General features: G+C 31.9%; 1 protein-coding gene across 1 annotated transcript in view; it reads right to left on the bottom strand.

The window, feature by feature from the left end:
• The window catches only part of LOC143895503 (uncharacterized), a 257,055-nt gene extending 234,773 nt beyond the window's left edge, over positions 1 to 22,282 (bottom strand). The window contains exon 1 of the mRNA XM_077402671.1: positions 21,539 to 22,282. The gene's annotated coding sequence lies outside the window, so the exon portion shown is untranslated. The remainder of the gene's footprint in view (positions 1 to 21,538) is intronic.
• Between the last annotated feature and the right edge of the window lie 603 nt (positions 22,283 to 22,885).

Here is a 22,885-nt window from a genome sequence, read left to right as displayed (position 1 = left end):
ATATAATCTTTTAATTTTAGCAAAGAAGTTTTAAAGCTAACGAAAAATGTTAGCAAAGAAGTTTTAAAGCTGACGAAAAATGTTAGCAAAGAAGTTTCGAAGTTAACGAAAAATGCGAACAATAGAACAATAATATTTAAAATAGTATTATAAGTATAAATATATTATAACTAGCATTAGATATAAAATGTAAAACTAAAGTATAAACTAATGCTGATACATAAATGACGTGCTTTTCACGAAAATAATGATAAATATTCTTTAGGGGCAACACAATAAGTTACTCTGATCGCCGGTTTGCAATGTGTAATTAAAATGCGGACTTTTTTGTTTTGTTCTGGTCGTGATTACAGATTGTCAACGCTTCGAAATGATGACAATGAACGATAATGGCACCACAATTGCGTAAAATAATTGCAATCGGTGCCACAGGAAAATTTTACAAATTGCATGGCAGCCGTATGAGTCATTGATCAAAGTTGTTAATCACAGAGCCCTAGCTTTTTGCAATTATATGCTTATATTTACACATGGCATATTGTTCCGAATGCTTTCCAGACCACAAATGCCGTGCCACTAAATCGAGTGATTTTTATAGTATAGCTTTATGCATTATTTTGGCAACATACAATATTGAAATTGGAATGAATAATGATTTGACATATAGAACTCTAAAATTATTACATAACGAGTTATTTTCCGTTTAATTTTTCTATGTAAGGACAAAAAAGTCTTAAGATATTAATGACAATATTTATGAGATACGAATTGAACATATATAGGATATTTTTTCCATATTTTTTATAAGTTTTTATATATTATTTAAGAAGAATATTTCTCTCCTGAGAATTTTTAGATATTTAAATTTTTAAATTTTTTTATATATCTAATAAAAATCTTTAAATTGAAAAGTACAAAAAGATTAACACTGTTATTTTAATAATTTTAATATATACAATATAATCCAAAAAATATGTACATAAATATATATATATATATATAATGTTTAATGTTTTAATTATTATTAAAGGAAGATATTATAGTTGGTACTAAAGACACAATAAACAAAATAACTGTATTTTTAAGTCAATTCAAGCATTTGTTACTCACAAAATTACGTCTGTGTTTGATCCAGTTATTCAAACAAATACTCTATTTATCATCGTTATATTTTATTGTTACCATTTTAAACGGTTATCGACCGTGCTTTTTTAAAACTTTATATAAAAACGTTAATGACATGTGATCGTAAAAAATTCAGGAATACATTCATATACCTACTAGCAGTATCGGTTTTGATAACGTCTCGCAGCAACGAGTAAATGGATGAAACGAGTTTAAAAAAGGTTGAAAGCCAACAGCGTATAAATGGATATGAAGATTGTGCATTCGATGCGTTTGTAGAGATTTGAAGCGTATAGAAACAGATAAAACAATGTTTCTGTTATTTTCCGTGCCATGTAGGATTTTTCTGAATCCACCACTACTGCGTATCCGTGTTGCGTGCTGGTTTGTTGACAGTTCAGAAACCAACACGCGCACGGCGGTTTCATCAGAATGCACTGCCGCATCTATTGATTCCATGGCACCGTAAACTCGTGCTTTGAAATCGACAATGAAACCCACTCGAAGGCTGCAAAGGATACGCATCGTGGAATTGGGGCGTGCGAGCGTGCGCAGGTAACCGGTTACTCGTATACGAATGTGCCTTAGGATAGATAGATATATTACTACCTTTACTCGTGCGAAAGAAAAAAAAGTAATAAATAAACAAAATACTTATATTTAATACGAAAAATCGTTTTTATATTATAAAGATTTTCACGTTTTTGAAATGTATGTGCAACTGTGCATGTAACAGACTAGGCAAACTTTTATTTTAAAATTATTTTACATTTTTGTCGGAAAAGATAATAGAAGGTATAAGAGGAAATATGATTAAAAAGAAGTATTATTTGTTGCAATTTTTCAACGGTTGCCATTAACTCTTCGTAATTGGGCAACCGTATAAGTTTTCAAGTCTTTATATTGTCATCTTTACAATGCGCAACAATAGGAAGTCTAAGAAGTCCAAGAAGCTTTAATTGGTAATGTCGTGGAAAATTAGTTCTATAAAGCATTATCGAGAAGAAATATAAAGCTTTTCAATCTCATTGTCAGTGGTTATAGCGGCATATCTCTTACTTTGTCTATGCTGAAAGTTAGAGAATATACATTTTAAATGATAAAACATCTCAAAAAGTTCAAAGTAGAACTTTTTTTAATGGAAAGAAACGTTTACAATTATTATTCTGCAAAAATATAATCATTCACCGTTATATTGGCACATTTATATCGACTGCTATATAATTTTTCTGCATTCAACAGTTATAGTTTAGCTGACAAATATCTTTTTATACCCGAAAAATAAAACGCATAAGTGCATGTTACGTTATTGCAACGTTCCCTGATTAGCATCAAGGCATCGCTGTACAGCGAATTTGGAGTTTGTCCAAGCGCCTTTATGCTGCCATACGTTAACGTCGTACGTACAAGTTGAGACTTTTGCGACCGGCTAGCCGACATATAGATCCCTGATATCTTGCTCATTGTTTGCTTCCACGGGCTTTAATCGCGCATCCGTGAACACCAAAAATATGAACCTGAATGACGATGCGCTATCGAAAGCAATAACTCGTGGTAAACGGGACAGCGAAAAATCGCGATTGCGACGGACGGCGCCGATATTTTCACCATTTCCTTCATTCATGCTCGCAAAAGTGAAAGATATTAACGCCACAGTCGTGAAATTTTCCGACCATTACATTTCCGAGTTATCCACAAATATACGTCGAAATATTTAGATATTTAAAAACTATTTTGCTCGCAATAACATAAAAGTTCACTTAACATCCTTTTTAAATCTTTTTATATAAACTCTTATTAAATATCTTTTTCAAATTTTATTTATTATTATACATTAAATAGAGAATATATGCCTATATATATATGTACACACATATATCGAATATAAAAAATAAATATTTTCGCAGATTTGCGTTTGTTATAGTTAATTTATAAAATGCATCGTCTCTTTTGGTTTTTTTTATTAATAAACAACGGTATAATTCAATCTAAATATATTCTACATTTCCAGTGAAAATGTGTACTTATTATGACTGTTAATCACAATTAGTTATTATTTTATGAACCAAAAAGAGATTTTATTCGCGCATATTTTACAATATTTCTCAAATACATTCAATACTACATGAAAAATTTAATTATTTTGTACAACGTAAAAAGTTCCTTGTAATTTATCAATTCTGCTACCATAATCCAATATGGATACTATTAATTAATATGTATAGTAATTATTAGGCTTTAATTAGAACCTAGTATCTAGTTAGAACCTTCTGAAATAGAATAATTGAATAGTTACTTAGTTACTGTGTAATTATTTAAAAAGACAATAAATATACAATTAATTATTTAAATGCACTTTTAACAATATCTCAAGATATATTTTGTATAAAGAGTGTCATATAATACGAGAAACAAAAAAACATTTAAAATAAATTTCAAACTAGTCAAGGAATACGCTATTAAAGTGTTTTATTGGGCTACCACATAAAGACTAGCTATACGATTGTCATTGTCTCGTAAAGTCTATATCTGGTACTCATTTTGGAAGCAATCCAATTCGATTCAATTAGAAGTACCACGCAATTAAAAGTTAGGCGCTCCAAAACAGTGGGCAATCTTTTTCAACCCGATTACCGCTTTGACCCAAGCACGAGAAAGACATCACCGACTCTTTCATCAGGTACCGCCGGAGGCAACTTGCCAATTAAGCCGTCGTGTCCTCGATCGACGGGTAGCCCCGTAACTTTCGATCGTGCCGGTAACACCAGAACAACTTGCAAACCTCAGCGGGAACCTCGATGCTTCGATAGTGAACACATCTATCGAAGCATATAGAAGCTGTATTCTGAGCCCTATATTCTCGCAAACATACGAAATCAAAATATTATGAGCAGAATCAATGATCGACTGCAAGTCACGTCTTGTCTTATAAATGGAATTAGTAATTCTATGCACATTGCCTAATATAATGAAAGTTTTAAGTAAAATTCATGAATATTCAATTTCATACAATTGAAGTGGTAGTTACTATGTCCTGTTTCGCACACATTTGCTTTTATAAAATCACAAATAATTACATTAGGATAGACGTTTACATTTTTTATATTTAACAACGTAGTCTGTAATTTTGTTGAATTATCAAAGATTTTACTTAATTATTTAATTTAAGTACTATAGCATATTTAATTTACTTTTGATTTAAAAGTAATTTTCACGATGGATTGTGTATTATTGAAATTCCTGATGCATTCTTCATATTGTTCTCTTTTGAAAAAGAGAGATAAAATTTTCTTCTATAATTTATTCTAAACTAGACATCACAGACGCGCGCTTCGCGCGCGCTATTTAGCTTTAATATTACACACAACTGTCAAAATATGCTATGCTATCACGAAGTTAGCGCAGCAACAGAATCAATCAGCATCGCGGAAAAGAGCCAACAAAGCAATTCGAGACTTTCGAGAAGACTTCGAGAGATGCGAGTATCGATTTAACTTGCTTTCTTTTAGAAAGGATAAACGACTGTCCCAATCAATTAAATAGCTTTATTAATCGGAAATTATAGTACGAATAGGTGATGTGGATACGCTATATTGTATGAAATGTATATAAAATGACCATGTACATTTATACTATGTAAATATATGTATATATAAAATTAATTTACATATAGACAAGATTCTTATAATAATTAAAATTAATTGAAACAGTGTATATTGCAATAATTGTAGTTTACAATTACTATAAGAGACACAAATGGATTTTATTTTAAAACCTATGATACACATAACTAACGTAAAAGTGGAATTTTATTAAAAAAAAGATATTCTTAAATCTCTTAAATTATATATTCCAAAATATTTCTCAGAAAGTTATAATATAAATATCGTAGTAACACCGAATGATATTTGCAATCGAGATATGTATAAGTATTTTAAGTAACATACTACAAATTTATGTAGTTGAATTTATATCATAATATATTTTATCTAAATAATAGCTGACATTTTTTGTCAATATACGATTTTATAATATACAATCTTCGTCACATACTTTACATCGAGCCAATCACTCTTGCATTTATTCTGCGCGTTAAATAAGATGATGTGCAACAACAGAATTACATTCACTTGCAAGCTTGAAGACATCACCATTTTTGTGAAACGTTTCATTTGGAAACTTTTAAATATACGCTTCGCGAAAAGTATCTTGCAGGGTAGGGCAGCAAATCAATCCGTATGAAAAAAGATTTAAGTGGCTATAAGAAAACTTTTCGAGCACTTCAACGAAATCGGTAATATACGCCACGATAAAAATATATCGCGAATTGATTTTTTATGGAAATGCCCATCATTTATTTTCTCCGTCGAGTGTATCTCCACCTTACATCAAAATGCGAAATGCATATTCCCTGCATTCACATATCTTTAATTCAAAAAATTCTCTCTAGAAGACTTGCACCTAAGATTTATTCCATACCATTATGGTGCATCTTTTCCCTTATGATTATGATTTCATATCAAGAATACAGAGCAACAAATAAATATTTTCAGTTTCCAATTTGTGATGGCATACTAATATTAATTATTCTACAATCTTTATATTTATTCATTGTCTTTTTTAGAACTGATAATTAACATATTATTAATATTTATTAATTATACAATAATGTATTTATAACTTACATTATTATTTATAATCCCTGTCGTAACTCTCGTTTCGGATGCCACATCGTCATGTCATAACCAGAAAACTGATAAGTATAAATAACATAGATATCTCTCAAAAGCTGCTCATACTTTCTTTTATTTACGGTCTTTGATCAATTTAAACTTTTCTCTTAACAAGAATGTTGAAACACTAATAGTTTTTGAATTATTAACAACTGAAACTCCATGAAATTTTATAAGTTAATTTTTAGTGCAAAAGTGTTATATACAAAATTAACTAAGTTTTCTTCGCTAGCTTAAACTACCCGGCGTTATCCAGGCTTTCTAGATACATATATAATAATGCACTAAGCTTAAATTATTACAAAGTGTCAAGGCGGAGGATGTGGAATTTCCAGATTTCGTGTTAGTCTATGCAGGGAACATACAGACAGATATACTAGTTCATAGATTTATACTATTACAAAAAGAACTCACTTTAGCACAGTTTTAAGTTAAAGATTAATTATAAAAATATTGAAAAATCGAATCCTAAAAAGCCATATAACGATCAAACAGATTTCTGGGAAGAAAATCTCGACTAAATTGATTAAAAAATATAGATGAAGGAATCTTGGAATATCGCGAAATGTCTATAATAATTCTCATTCATTATTTATTGGAGCGCATAATAATTTATCTTGCGGGTTCATAATTTCAACTGTATTATATGGTTACGCTAATTCGTCGAAATTATATCCAAAATTATATCGTTTATTTTGCCCGCCAGACTTTCGATAGTACATTCGCAATCAATACGGCTAATATACTGCCCTGAAGGGTTTGCGTATTGTTTCCAAACTCTATGCTCAGTGGTCGAACAGCGTCCTATTTTTAACCGGTATTCGTATAGCAGTTCCTGCTAATGATCCAACGTATGATTGAAAACGATTTAGGATTTGCCGTTCGTAGACTTTTCATTAGATCGCTCTACTTCCCGTATTAACACCGATGTAGGTGAAGTAGGCGATGTATTAGGCGTTCGGAAATAACCTATTTTTTTTTCTTTTTTACATGTCACCGTGAAAACGATTGTCGAAATCGAAAACAATTGTGATTGTCACGGCGTCAAGCGTAAAGCCGCGATTAGAAAATCCATTTTTTTATTTTGCGGAGCAGGCGGATCTTTATTATTACTCATAACAATTTTTAAGATAGAAGAATATTGGATATAGACATATATATTTAGTTTCAATTACTCATTTTAACTATATTTACTTATTAGATATCTTACTTATACATATATAAGTATGTTACGTTCAGCATCATGTATAATTATTTTTTATTTTGATAAATTTATCACAAATCTTCATTGTTTGAATATGCCTTAAAACGGTCCTGACATCATTTTTCATGTGACAATTAAAAATTAGTTAAATGAAATAATAAATCACAATATTCGCCTGATCACAGCGATAACACACCAAGGGCTATATAAGCTAGGATCGATATGCGTAATTTAATTAGCAATTAATTCAACGGAGGGAATAACGTCGTTGCAGCAAGTAAAGGCCAAAGCACATAACATGGCGTAGCGATATACGACGGTCGTAGTCCCCGACCTGACAGATCAGGATACGCCAAAGCTTGTGCGTTAGTTACGTCCACGACTATTACGACTGTCATATATGTGCTTTGGCTCTAACGCTTGTGAACAATTAAGCTAAAATTCCCTTCGCGCTAAAAAAGTAAATTTTATTACTCGACTCAGTTTTGAGAGGAATCCCGAAGGGAGAAATCGTTAATCCTGTGGCTGTCTGTCTTAAATCGCCACCCCTCATGATACTTTGTCCTCGACGTTACATCGCTTATACACTTCGGTGTCATGTAGTCAGTTGAAAGTAAGTAGTTACCTAAACTACATGTATCTGTGTATGCGCATAATCTATACGGCGGATATGAATACAAGCAGGGATACTCATCGAGATATCTCAATGTGCTATGATGGTACGTGACCTAAGTTACATTAGTCTTATCGCCGCAGCATTATACCGTCCGCGAGAAGTTGGTAGACCAGAATCGGGTCTGCATAACCGCTGGATCTGAGCTCGATGGACTCCCCACGAAGTTGCCAATCAGCTTATGGTAACACCACGAAGAAAATACCGCAGCGAATTCGCAGCGAATCTTCGTAGTTATGCAGAAATTGTGGCAAGATTGACTGTTGTTTTGACGTGAAATCAAAAACTATACGTGTTTAGATAGAAATTTTAATATCACGTTGACAATATTTTGAAAATGAAAAAAAAAGAAATTGCATAAATCTCGTTATTGATTGTCTTGCAAATATCATATTACAAAGATGTATGATATTTATTAATAATAAACTGATGTTAGATGTCCAATATTGATTAATACGTAACGAAAAGGTTTTTGGTAACAGAATTTGAATCTATCTTTAGATAAATTTACATCGAAGCTTACATAAAATTATAGTAATAATTCCAGATTTTCAAAGATTGTTCACGACGTTTTTATGTGCATGCGTGCGTATGCGTGCGTCTATATGTGTGTGTGTGTTTCCACTTTTAATTCACGGTCCCTTAAAGCACAGGTCGCAAATGAGATTTATTTCCCACGACGATGAAAGTAAGGTAGCGAACTATTAGCATATCTGAGTTCGACGGACGACAGGAAGACGAAGGTGGAACGAGAGAAAAACGGCAATTTCCTAGATAGAAAAATTTATGCGAACACCGGCTCCGACTCGTCCATTCTTATACCACAAGCGAACCGTGCAAAATGGTTAACGTCTAGTCGTATAAATAGACATAACCACCATCCCAGCGCAACCAGCTCAAACGTAAAATCGTGTTAAATCGCACAGCTCGTTAAAAAATCAATTCCTCGGATCCGTCTCTCTATTGGTGCTCGCGTTGAATCTATCTCGGTTAATCCGACCAACTCAAAGCAATTTCAATCTTATTAAAAATTTAAATTCACCGATAAGTAGTCCTGACTATACGCGCAAGAAAGAACGATGTTAAATTCATTACAGAAATTCAATAAAACCCGCGCGCGCGTTACGATAAGATACATCGTTCACCTCTATAATATGATGCTTTAAACAAAAATGCTTTATGTTCACGAATAGAATAAAATGCTGAAATCATAAATAAAACACGACATTTTTACTACTGTCAAAAATTATGATTGCTTACAGAAAGATAATAAGTATGACTAAAATAAAACATGAATTTTAGAGTTTTTAATAGATCTATTGTTATATTTTTAATAATGTATTTAGAGATTAAACTCTTCAGTACTTCTCAGTATTTTTTAGTTATAAATTTAGGTATAAATATTTTACATTATCTAAAAATTACTATTAACCCGTAGAAGCCACACTGGGTCCAGTGGACCCCAGGTTTTTTTTTCCCTTAAAAGTATACTATTTTTAGAGTAAAACGCAGGAAGTTTTTTTGCTCTATCTAAAAAAATTTTGATGAATATTTTTGTGAAAAAAGTCCAATTTTTCGATAAAAATTTTTTTTTTTGCGCTTTTTTAACATAAAATTTTTTTTTAAATTATTGGATTATAAAGAGGAAGTCACTAAATTCCAGTTCAAGGTTTGAGTCGATACATCAAAAAGAACGCAAATGGCAACTGTTTTTCTGCGTGGGCTCCACTGGACCCCAGTGTGGCTCCTACGTTATTTTTAGGTGTGGGGTTCTACGGGTTAAAATTAATCCCATTCTCTAATATTGTAATATTCCTCATACCTGCAAATACCACGCACAAATGCGCGAAGGAAACATAATATCTATTGTATATATAAAATTATATCTTTTATTATTATGTTTATATTACTAGCGATTTGTCGTATGTTAGAAAAAGTCGTAGAAAAATTATTACATGCATGATTTCATTATCTATCTCTTCAAACTTTTATTTTCATAATAAGGTTTGTTTTATCAGTATTAGCATAAAGTGCTTTTTCCTTCTTTCTTCAATAATGTCAAGTTTAACGAGATATACTTAGTACTTGCTTATCGCATCTAATTTTTACGTTTTTATTTCAACGACTACGCGCGCGTTTATAAATTGACAGAATCTGCGTTTGCAACGGGCAACGGGTGTCAGATAATCTGAATTAAGTTTAAGACGGAAATACAGCGGTACTCGTTATGTCTGGCATCCTCGGTTTCCAGCCTCGTCAGGAAATGAAAACTAAGTTTTCGCCGCGAGATATATTAACGCGCGACAACTTTCAGCAGAGTCAGAAGGCGCCGTGAGTATATAGAGTTCCTTTTGTTAATGGGGGGGGGGGGAATTGGTCGGATAACGCGAAATGTGAGACGCCGAAGTTAAAGTCGCGTTCCTCGTGCGCGTCTAATCGAAATCCGCGCGACGATCAATATTTGCATTCGATTTACGTGATGCGAAATTCGATGTCGTATTATTCTCGGAAAATTGCGCGAGCAACCGTCTATATAATCCACAATGACGATTCAGTCATTTGGCGGCATGGACAAAAACGCTTCTCTCTGCGGGAACATTATTAGACTGGCTAATGGAGTTTGAGGTTCGACTCTAACTACCGATGACTGCAGTTACAGTGGCTGGCTCCGATAATGTCGGTGTAATAAAGGTACCACCGAGCGATAATATGAAATCGAATTGCAAATACTGTAAATATTAAATGAATAGTGCGAGTGGAAGCCAAGAGAGTGAAGCAGAGAGAAGTTCACATTACCTGCCTGCTTTTCAAGATTTGTAAAATTGGATAAATCTCTCTTAAACCATCCTGAAACCGCGATTTATATCAGTTATCCAGAGTTATTCTTAAAGCTTAAAACTATATTAGAAATGGGCCAACTGTTAATATTACTATATGCTATTATCTAGAAATTATATATATATATATATATATATATATATATATATAGTAAACCAGAGAATAAAATTGCATGTAATTCGATATCGAAAAAATTGTAAAATGCGACTTTTCTGTCTAAATCTGAATCAGTGAATAGTCACTGATTCAGATTTAGAAGTTACTTTTGTATTTTTTAAATTTTCTTTTCACGAAATATTTACATTCTTTTTTTATATACGTGGACCATGTGGTTTATTACTATAGTTTTCATATTTTTCTAAAAGCTCACTACCACAGCTTTTGCTTAAAGTAAAGTATATTACGTAAATATTAAAAATTTTTATATATCTTACACTACTGCTTTTTCAACAAATATTTGGTTCGTTATTGCATTTGTATTGTATTATGGAAGAAGCAATATCGATTTGTGAGTATGTTTGTAAACTGCGCGAATTGAAATAACAAATATTGTGCATAATAAAATACACACAAATGTTTTATACGTTTAAAGTATTATAGAATAGTGATACAAATTTTCTTTATTTAGAGAATCGATATATATATATATATATATATATATATATATATATAAAATTTCGTAAAAGTATTTAATATAAAATTGAACATTTTATTTTATTCTTTTTTCATTTTATAAAAAAAAAGCAATCTACTATGTTCATATATGATAAGAATAATAGCATAAATAAAAATTTTATTTTTGCTAACTGATACCACTATTTTATAAATAAAGCATACTTTGTGTCTCATTTTTAATATGCGTTGGACAAACATATAATAGAAATAACGGACAATTTTCTAAAGGAAATGGCGAGTCTCTTTTGACTCCGCGGGTAGAAAAGGCTGTCGATGAAAGAAAAGTCCTCGGAAGTCCTTAAGGAGCAAAGTTTCGTTAGTTGGTTCAGCAATTCTGCAGTACTCCGGGGTGCAGTGGCCATGCAGTAAAAGCACAGCGACGAAAATTGCAAACTGAACGACGTCTTAAGCCACCACATGCGCGAACATACCGAGCACGGTGTGTGGTGAGCAAACTCAAGAAGTAATTTTGGGATAGCGGTGGCGGACACGAAAAATAAGCTCGCGAGGCGAATCCGACCGCAAAAATACGTTTTTAACCGTTTAGAACAGTCTTAATTTATTAGAGAAGAAATTTGAACTTTTTCATGAATTGTTTCCGCATAGTGACAATTAAATAATAGTTGCCTGCAAATAATTACTGTTAAGGTAAATGTACCAATGCCTGGACAGTCAGTTCAGTAGACACGTACCTATATCTGGACACCTTCTTCATCATTTTAGTCCTTAAATAAGTAATAATGCGAATTAAAATCAAAGACAAACATATTTTTTCTGTATTTTGAAACTTTATAGTTATAGTATCCAAACGTTAATTTGCGTTATATATACTACTGTCCGTTCACTGTTCGCGCATTAGTATATACATTTACTCTTTAAGCGATTAATATAAAACTAATATAATAAAATCTACCGACCTTGAAAATATTAGTCAAGATACATTAATTGATTAAACTAGCTTATTTGGAAAAGAAATCCGTTTTTTAAATTTATTTGTAGTATATACTGACATATATTGTTTATAAATTTTGACAAAGAAAGATGTCTCTATTTGAATATGATAATGTCGACAGTTGTTGCAGAATCTCACGAGCGATAGGGACCCACTGTTGCGTCATGAATTCCTTTGTTTCGTGACAAATATCCACAACGACCCGGATTTGAAACAGGAACTCGGGGTCATTTCGTGCACAGCATGTTACTCTCTTACCGCCGTAACCGCAACGATCCGTTACACCTTTGTGACGGTTAAAAGTACTCCTTTTTCTCTCATCTCTATCTCTATATTATATCTTGCGAATCTTGACATGTTGATCGTGTCATGCCATTGCCTGATCTTGAGAGGTATACAGGCCACAAAAATTTCCTCGCTTTACATCGTCCGTGCTTTAAAATTTTAAGAATTCGTCTTTCAAGAGTTCTGATGTGGCAAAAATGATCATCTTCTGACTTTTGGTAAAAAGAACGGTGAAAGAGATAGCGTAGCGCTAATAAAAGCTTTCGCGAGCACATATGATGAAAATTAAAAATTCTCTCAAACGACGAAGCAATTTTTTTTAGCAGCACTTTTTTCGCTTACTATTCCTATATTTAAAAAATGTTTTAAAAAGAGTCTCTTTAATATGTCTTCGTAAAATTAATTTATGAATATAAATGACGTTTATAAAATAAAATTGATTAAAAAATATTAGTTAATATTTAATATATATCAAGAACTTATAAGTGACTTTCATTATTACTATTTGCCTTATTCACATTGACCAATTTCTACTCGTTATAAAGAGATCAAATTACAACATCTTAGTTTTTCAGAGAAAAACTATATGATATTTATTATCTATTAGAATATTATTAAATACTTTCTAGTATTTGGAGGGTACATTAAATACTCTCCAAATAAATAATAATACTTGTTTATTAATTATTATTGTGGTAAATTGACCATTAATGTATTTTGCTATTAATGTATTCTTGCTTCATTTCTACTTCTGCCTTCTTCGTTACACTTTTTCAAATTATAAGATAAAAAAAGCAAAAGAGACCTCTTTACTGATGTAACTTAAGGAGAAATTTTTTTTGTATTAGTATTATATATGATGCATTTTTGCATAAGGCTGAGATGTATAGTTCTCTAGTAAGAAATATATGGTGATAAATCCAAGACATGACACGGGCAACTAGATTTCCCGCAGCGTTTTGGTCTGATTGCGCCATAGCTAACTCTCTCGGTCGCATAAAGCAAGATATTACTCTGTTTTTCAAGGAGGAAAGATATCTCTAAATAATTTAATTAATATTATTTAGATGTATATATATATAAACCTCTATCTTCAAATTGCCGCGACGAATGGAAGAATAAGCGGGAACCTAAACGAAATCTCCGCGCGGTGTGCGATTATCATGAAAAGACATGTTTCTAATGAATAACAAGAATGTATAGCGAGTTACGCGAGGTAAACACGTTCCCGAGAGTGCACTCTGCGGAAATCATTAAACAACGAACAGTCTTAACTTTTAATTTATTTTAAAAATTGTTTTAACAGATGCGACTAGTGGAGCAGCGTGGCAGAGAATAATTGAAAAAAATGTGAAGTAGAGTATATGAATTTACATCTAAATATGATGGCGTAATAATTTGCATCGGCTTTGTAATAATCAATTATTTAAAAATAAAGATTTCTCTGAAATGAGAGAGAGAGAGAGAGAGAGAAATGCAATTAGCAATAATATAACTTTAAAGAAATAATATACATACAGATTTTGTTTTCAATTAAATTTTTTTAATTTAATGAATTTTTTTATTTAAAATACAATGAGTTTGTTAAAAAGTGTAACTAAAATAATTAAATTTATTAAATCTATTCTGTTAACTATATATATATATATATATATATATATATATAACTAAGACCTTAATTTTCGTCAGCTGTTTGATTTCAAGTTATGAAATTATAGTACTTAGTGTACTTAAACGCGCTAAAGAACTTGGAAAAGCAAATTCTTGGAAATTTATCCGCAAGAAATAATATTATAGCTAACGTTGAAGTTCCACTTTTCAATATAAATCAAGTATCGCGTAATAAATTAATACATTAGGAAATTCGTGTTGGATCACTGAAAGAGTATAGGGCGAGATCAAGCCTGGCACATTTTGCACAGCTTGCTTACAGAGAGAATTGCGCGAGCACTGTTAACAGTTCTCGATAAACTAATTATAGTTCATGCCAAAGAGGGGAGGGGAGGAGGGGACAACTTCGTTTTCCTTCTCAGCGGTGATAACTTTGGTCCGAAGTTGAATTCCGAAATGTCGCTGACTCCAATTTGGAATTCATACGCAATCCATCTTCATCATTAGTAAAATTAATAGTAACCACGAAATGTATAAAGCGTGGACATCTATCAATATTCTATCAATATAATCGTAAATTCGTATTTACTGAAAATTGATAAATTGCAAATATGATTTTTATTCAAAACGTTAATCAATTAATATCACAATATGGCGTTAATTATGGTTGCAAATAAAATTTGTCGAATAATTTGTCGAATGATAAACAGAATGATGATAGACCTATAAATTTTTCGACAAATTTGACAAAACAATTTTTTTCCTTAAAATTTGATTCTTAACTATCATTTGTCAACTATTATTTAGTATTCAACTTGAAATATCTTTGATGTTATATTATATTTCTAGTAGAGTAAATCTTTGTTTATAAAGATACTGTGATCGAACGTTTTGTCGAGTGAACAATTCCTGCGGGCAAATTTTCGAGGATCACAATATTCAGAATACCTCACGCGAGGAGAAAAAAAATAGTGATAACGAATAAAACGCAATTAATAAACGTCGACTATCTCGCAGCTATGAGCACCTTTAAATTAGCTATCGATTTCGCATGTGTGGTCGATCGCCGTCGCATCGTTAATGGAACAATAATAGGCGCGTCGTGAGCATATTACAAGGACGCACACGATAAAATTATAGTGTGGTAATTAATGTGCGTAGCTACGGCGGATATTCGATCGAAAATTATATTCTCACGAGTGTTTTACGCTATACTGCACCGTAACGCATAATCGATTGAGCATGGATTTACGCATAAATCATGAGGCTATAAATTATCGCTGATAATACGAGTGGAGAATCCCCTGTTTTCTCGAGAACGCCTGCGTAACTGCAAACCATTCCAATATTGTGCGGTTCTAAACCGATCTCCTCCCTCAAATTTCTCATCGAGAAATTATATTACATCGACATTTACTTAACAATATGCTGTGGTACAATAGGTATGCGATACCACAAAAGCTTAGAATATTTAATCCATTTCTATATCTATAATTACAAAGTTCAGATTTAGTAATTCTCGAATATAATATGTATTCTTTAATAATAGATTTTTAGTACCAATTTAAAATTGAAATTTTCTGCTAAAATGTGTCATTTAAATTTAATTAGAAAATATGGTTTTATTATTTGTTTGTCTTTCTAAAATTGGGTGTATCTAAAGCTACTGTTTTTATATTTCTCTCTTTTTATCTTATATATATATATATATATATATATATATGTATATATAGGTATAATTAATCAAATCTTCAATAATAGCGCTCTCTCTTCTTTTTCCCTCCTCCCATTTTTCTCTCTTAATTTATTTAATTTTAATAAAACATTTTTTAAATTTTATATTATTAAGAGCTAAAATATTTTTAGATCTTATTTTGATGTATATCTTTAGAAGGAAAAATAAGAAAATAAGTACGAATATTTCACACACATTTAAAAATAAAATTAATGAAATAGATTTTTTTTTGTTTAAAAATTAAATGTACGTTATTATTTTTCTTTTAAGATAGGGTTAAATTTAGAGAAAATTTAATTTAATATTTATAAATTTATATTTTCTCTTCATAATAATTATAATATCTAGTATTCTTTGAACTTGAAATATTATAATTTCCAGTTGAATAATAAATTAAATATAAATATTTGCATCGATCGAATCATTTTGCTTAAGTATGGCATTCGTAACTATTTTCCTGGAATAATTTTTGCAAATCCAAACAATTCTCCCGTCGGAGCAACGGACAGACGTTCGTCTTTTATTGTATCACAAGTGTCAACCTTTCACGTTTTATGTCGGAGCATTATCGCAAGAGCACAGGTAAAAATCGTCAAGCGTCTAGCGATCAACGTCATTCATGCGAGAGATGCGCTAGAAAAATAATAGTCCGCTATTTGACTGATTTTATATCATAGTCGTGCGCGAACGCACGCTGTCGGCGATCGCGACAACATGTCATAACGTAGAAAAGACTTATAAATAGACGACGTTAAATAAACAGCGTTCTCTCAACTTTTCATCCTGTTAAAATATTACGTTGAAAGATTACTAGAATATTACCTACTTACCCGAGATTTTTTTGTAATAGAATATTTCAAAATATTTAATTCAATTTTCAAAGTTACTTTTACAGAACACTGATAAAGTGATAACTCATATCATGTAAATTTTATTATTATTTTGTAATACGTTTTATAAAGCTGTATAAATAATCGCATAAACTATATATCGATTCGGTAGTTCCGACATTTTTATTAAGCACAAATTTCGAAATTATCAAAAAATCTTATTGAATCGAGCAACCACAAATCTTTGTAAACGCGTTGTTTATTTAAAGAGAAATAAAGAAAGCATGTTTGGAAATGTTCTACATTTGTAAATCAATATTTGTAAATAATTGCAGAGACATTTGACTGCCGGCAATTAATTTAGAATGTAAATTAAAGCAGACGCGAAGTGACCGAATTCTTTCTTGCTTGAGTAGTATAGTAAGTTTTTATTCGATGATACCCACGGATGTTGCGCTTTCCGTGTTACAATTACATCTCTTCATCATTGGATGCCAAGCGTTAAGCGAATGAGTACGCATCGACAGACAGAATTTGTGAGAACTTTTGACTTTCGAGCGTATCAACAATTTACGCGAACTTTTGGTGGCGTCAATTTTACTTAATTAAATAATCTTTTCTATTACGTCACTGGTATATCGCAGCATCAGTCACCATTGCAGAGTATTATAGATATTCTCATTAAATAAAATAACGAATCTAACATCAAAATCGAATAAGTAGTATATTTACCTCGCCAGTAAAGGCTTCAGTGGTCGAATTGGTATATATACGACACCCTACATGGAATGGGGAAGTTTCAGGTTTCAATCCTGGCTGAGGTAATATTTTTTATAATTTAATAAATTAAATTATTTAAATAGAGAGAATGCTTGTATACATAAATAAGCATCGAAATTACATCAATTTAGATTATAAGAACCAAAACCAATGGTCGTATTGTCGTAACGATCATAATAATAGCCAGTATAGGGTCAATTAAAGTCTTTACTGCTAACTAAACATCAAAATATTTTTCGCGTTTTTTATCCCAATAATCATATTAATAATATTATTAAAATATAACGATTAAAGTGTGTGAGGAGAAAGAATAAATACACAAATTAACTTTTTATTTTGTCATCCGTGCTTGTATATTGCTTGTATATTGCATGTATATAAGCATATATGTTGCGATTTTCTATATGCAAACCGTCCAGAACTTCTGATTTGAATTTGAATAATTATTTGATAAATTTAAAATATTTTTTAAGAAAAACTTTTAGAAAGATTATATTTTAAATTTATAATAAAAAATTGACTTAAAATTCTTGTTGATTGAAGTAAATAATGAGAGTTTGTTTAGTACTTAGTATAACAAACTCTAATTATTTATTTCAATTAAAAAGAATTTTAAGTCGATTTTTTTAATTATAAATTGAAGATATAATCTTTCTAAAAAATTTTATTAAAAATATTTTAAGTTTATCAAATAATTATTCAAATTTAAATTAGAAGTTCTGGAACAGTTTGCATATAAGTTGTGTATTTATAATACTTTCCAAATTATGTAACATATATATTGTACAATGTATTCAATAATGAACGCATTTTGCAAATTTTTGACAGTTCTGATAGCGGTTTTAATATTTTACAGTTGTGAAATATAACTAATAATTGCAGTATTTTGCTGAAAGCAACCGCATCTCTCGTAAAACAATTCAAATTAATCGATGTTCCCATCGGTTCCCATAAAATTTATAAAAAAGCAAGCAAAGCGTATTTTGCGAATAAAGCATTCTTTGAACAATTTATGTTATAACTTGTTGACGATGAGTTTAATCTGTTTTCGCGGTTCGCACGTTAACGTTAACACATCTTTCATCACTTTGAGCATATAATCTTGGATGGTATGTTTTATCCTACGTTAATTTCGAAATTTACGAAAATTTCTTTATCTCTCCGCGTGTATACATCGAATGTATATGCGCTGGCAAAGATATAACTTTTCGCAATAAGCGACGTTACGGTTGCTATAACTGCGAAACTGTGCGATCAGTACACTGAATCAACCGTACGATATGACGAAACTGGAAACGCGCGGCAACTCGGCGATGTTAAAGACCGAAACGGAAGTTTCTTAACGAACGTCGTAATAATGATACAGAGGATTTATGAGTTTGCTTTGATGCTGCGACGAACTTTCTGGCCGATTTAGTCTGGACAGCTAATCAAAAATTCATCATGTATATGAATTGGAAAACTTTTATATAGAAAGAATCAAAACACACACACACACACACACACTACTTTTAATTATGTCTTTAAGTCAAACATTTTGTTATATCTTGAAAACATCTTACATAGTTAGTATAAAAAGCAAACACTATTCATGTTTTGATAAATAAAGAATCAATATTATATTTTTTTGCTTGTTTTATGTATACAAATTGCATATATAATTATATTTATACACTCTAATATATACATAATTTAATAACTAATTTTGTTGAAAATTAGTTTTTATTTAATATTAAATCCAATAATTGGTTTATTAAATGTATTAAAAGATTTGCATGAGTATAATACTATAATAAATTATAAATTCTCATATTGTGGAAAATATGTTTTCTCATCTGGAATATATGTTTTCAAAAAAAGTGCACGATTTCCTAGTTTTATAAATAAAAAATCATTGATATTTTTTAATAAAAATTGTCTTGCTTTAATTCTTGATTAAAATTATTTTGTAGAAGGTTATGATGTAATATAATTATGAATATTATCGCATTTGGAAGCACAACAGAAACTACAGCTAAGAAATTATATTTAAAAAAAAGTGTAAGAGTACTTTAATTATATAATATGAAGTACAAGAGTGTGTGTTGCAAAAGTACAATTATACAAAAGTTTAGGAATAAAATATAGCAAGATAGCAACCATCAAGATTAATTAAAACTATTTTAAAAAAATCCATCACGTAGAAACTTTAAAGTCTTTGACACCTTCCCGAGGTTCTCATAACAATGATTTCGCGCAAATAGGAAACCAATTTTGATATTGCCTCGCACGTTCATTACTACAGGATCTGTACTCGGTAAAAGTTATACTTGAATTACGCGGAATGATTTTTAAGGACACGCGAACCCACGGCTGCCTCTGACAACGTCGTTATCGGTAACAATTCCAATTTATCGGTGCCATTTGGCCCGCTCGATATCGATCGAACGACCCCGCACCCTCGTTCTCCTTAGAAGTCGTTTTAAATTGAAAAACCCGAGTATGCGGGGCCCAAAAGACAAAGAGGCGAGCGAGCGCCGCGGTACCGCCGATTTGTGGATCCGACTTTCCATTAGCGAAATAGCATTTTCTCCTTCAGTTGGTCGGTCGGTCAGTCCGGTGGGTCGATCGCCACTTTCAGGCACTCTTCTCGCACTTTTCTATTTATCCTGCAGCCGGCGATGTTCAAAAATCAGACAGAAACTTAAAACTGAATATAATTTGTTTTTGACGATCGATAAAAGATTGTGTCGCAATCTCTCTTAACGTATTATTTATAACAATTCCTTTTTGAAATATGTCGATAATGTGTCTCGTGAGAATTTAAAAAGGTTATATCACTTTCAACTTTTCGGCTTGAAATAAGACAACTAAACATGAATAAATTATAAATAAGGTACTGTCAAAAATAATATAAACCGACTAAAATAATATGAAAATTATTAGTCTAAAGTAGATAATTTCTAATTTCTTTTTAATTTATTGTTCTATTTTTAATATTATTATTCTATATATTCAATAATTTTCAAAATAGTGTGTGGAAAGCTAAAAACTAAGAATCGAAAGAAACAATAAATTTTTAACAATTTTTACTATATATATTGATAATGAAGAGATTAATTATAGCTAATCTGATTTTTCAATTCTATTACTGTTATTATTAATATAAATGGTATACTTTATGCCGATTGTTGCGACTCATTTATGATAAATAATGATGAAATATTGAACTTATTATATGTCACATGTCACACGTGATATACACGTGTATCTCATTATTTTAGTGACAGAGATTAACAGTGTATTTTTACTTAATCTATATTTTAGTATATCTATATTTAATTCTCTCTGTTAATTTCTGATTATAACAGTACCAATTGTAACTATAATAATATGAACTGTCAATATAACTATTAACATAAAGCCAAACAGATGCACTGTTCAAAGGATTAATTAAATGCTATTACAGAGGCCGGGGACAAAAGTATTTTACGTTATTAATCATGCAGATAATATTGCATGAATTTACAAGAGATGTATCATTTAATCAAAGAAAATACAAGAACTAAATTTTTAATTATAAATCATCAAGTGTAATTATATATTTTCTATTTTTACACAATAGTCGTCTCAAAATTCAGTGACTGTTTCGCATAATAAAATTCTTTGACTAATTTACAATTAAACTTTTCTTAAAAACGTGATTGACAAGCAACTTCTTGCATTTCTATATAGTATTCAAAATTAATTAATTCTATAATCTTATTTTAATATTTATACAACTTAATTTAGTAGGAATTCTTCATTTTGAGTTGCTTTTAACTCAGTAATTGTTAAATTCAATATTGAGCTAATAATTATAAAATTGAAAACGTTAATGTCTTATTGTCTTAAAAGAAAATTAATTCTAGATTGGTCAGATATTTTTATCTAAAGATATGAATATGAATTTTGTGCTACATTTCACACACACATTATATTTATCACTTTAATTAAAAAGCGAGTTAAAAATGTAGTAATAATCTACTAAAAAATTATTCTGCATTATTTTCCCCGGCCTCTAAAAAAAGGCCTCTTTCGCTGACGTAACACGAGAATATTTTTTTAATCTTGCTCACCTAACTACTCCTAGTCTGGCAGAGATGCACCTTCATTTCGCTATGACAAATCCGCAGATAAAGTCGGAGTTATTTGTCCGTGTATTCACATTACACATGTATGAATGCACTAAAGGTTTCTGAATAATTAAAAATCACTGAGTGAAAAAAGTCGTTCCACTCGCACCACTTAATTCTGAAACACACCCCGCGCGACTTCTGATTTAGTTTCTCGCTAGTTGAGACACCGCCTCGCGACTACATGATCGATGTAGGACTTCGACGACGAATCGATACCGTTTCGATGAAAAACGATTGAAATCAAAGTAGAGAAAAGATAATAAAGTTCTAGCTCGTAAAATTCTTACGCCGCCGTGATTAATGAGAGTATATTCGTTTATATTCCGATTGGTCTCGATATTTTCTGCATTTAAACGATGCGCACGTTTTCACCTGTACATAGTAACGAAATTTAGTCACAGTTCTCTCTTGCGATTCTCATTCCATCTTTTGTAAGTTAATTTTACATCGAGGTCTCGGTATCGCGATATACTCGCGCACTCAGCCTTTCGATCGCCGATTTTTCCAGCACGATCGCGCCGCTCTACTTTCGTCCGACGCGTGCATTCGGTACGCCAATCACACGATTCCCATCCCTCAAAAGACTTTCATTTAAATCGCCGATTCTATTTCCCACGATAGAGAAACACCCGCTCCAAAACCGTGCGCGCCGAGGATCGGGCGGTGACTGAAAGCGTCGCGCGGTCTCGCGCCCTGCATTTCTGTCCTGCTCCATCTGGCTCTCGCTCCCTCTCTCACGCTCTCTCTCGCTCTCGTGAGACTCCGCTCTCTTCACGGCGCACGTTCTCTACTTCTCTCACTCGCGCTTACGGGATAAGGAAGAATGTTCCTGGCAGTTACCCTCTATCCGCTATTTCATTCCCGTGCAGATTCAACCCTTCTCGCTTTTCCTCCCTCTCCCCTCCTTCTCTCTCTCTCTCTCTCTCTCTCTCTCTCTCTCTCCTCCTCTTTTTCCTTTTCTCTTGCTTCTTTATTATTTTATCGTCCTCGTCTTACGCACACGTCGTTCGTTTCGTTTCATCTCGCGAAATAACTCTGTCCTCATATCCTTGTCTTCGTTTCCTTGACTCACGCGGCATCCCATACGCACGTATCCCATTGCACCCTCCTGCTCATACCTGCTTGTCTCATCCCTTCGCGTCCGGTGCACGCGCGAGCATCCAACGTAGAGTGCCACGCCTACCCCTTCTGTGTACGTGCCATTGATGCGAGAGGGAAACTTAGCTTAGTCCCGAGCTTCCACGATCCGGCTTTTTCGTTCAGCGTAAGTTTCGGTGAATTACGGCC

Source organism: Temnothorax americanus, unplaced genomic scaffold (genome assembly GCF_048541705.1).
Source record: "Temnothorax americanus isolate GAGA-0224 unplaced genomic scaffold, ASM4854170v1 Scaffold16, whole genome shotgun sequence".
Classification (NCBI taxonomy): domain Eukaryota; kingdom Metazoa; phylum Arthropoda; class Insecta; order Hymenoptera; family Formicidae; genus Temnothorax; species Temnothorax americanus.
The sequence above is the reverse complement of the archived record's forward strand: the minus strand, read 5'-3'. Positions and strand labels throughout refer to the sequence as shown.